General features: G+C 46.8%; 1 protein-coding gene across 1 annotated transcript in view; it reads right to left on the reverse strand.

The window, feature by feature from the left end:
- Positions 1-458: 458 nt before the first annotated feature.
- adrb2a (adrenoceptor beta 2, surface a) overlaps positions 459-491 on the reverse strand; it is a 2,537-nt gene continuing 2,504 nt past the window's right edge. Inside the window, exon 2 of the mRNA XM_031789703.1 lies at positions 459-491. This exon is cut by the window's right edge and continues 1,746 nt beyond it. The gene's annotated coding sequence lies outside the window, so the exon portion shown is untranslated.

Here is a 491-nt window from a genome sequence, read left to right on the forward strand (position 1 = left end):
CCACGTGTGCCCAACTCAACAAAAAAAATGGTGTGTGAAACTCAAGGAAATGGTCCATGGAAAAACAAATGGAACATGGTCCATTTGGACCAGGATCTCTCTCTCTCTCTCTCTCTCTCTCTCTCTCTCTCTCTCTCTCTCTCACTGTCTCTCTCGCTCTCTCACTGTCTCCCTCTGTCTCTTTCTGTCTCTGTCTCTCTCTGTCTCTCTCTTTATCTGTCTCTCTCTGTCTTTATCTGTCTCTCTCTCTCTCTGTCTCTCTCTCTCTCTCTCTCTCTCTCTATCTCTCTCTCCCTCTGTCCCTGTCTCTGTCAATCTCTCTCTTTATCTGTCTCTCTCTCTGTATCTGTCTCTCTCTCTGTATCTGTCTCTCTCTCTTTATCTGTCTCTCTCTCTCTCTCTCTCTCAGTCTCTGTCTCTGTCTCTGTCTCTCTCTCATACTCTGTCTGTCTCTCAGTCTCTGGCTCTGTCTCTCTCTCTCTCTCTCTCTC

This window comes from Oncorhynchus kisutch, linkage group LG15 (genome assembly GCF_002021735.2).
Source record: "Oncorhynchus kisutch isolate 150728-3 linkage group LG15, Okis_V2, whole genome shotgun sequence".
NCBI lineage: Eukaryota > Metazoa > Chordata > Actinopteri > Salmoniformes > Salmonidae > Oncorhynchus > Oncorhynchus kisutch.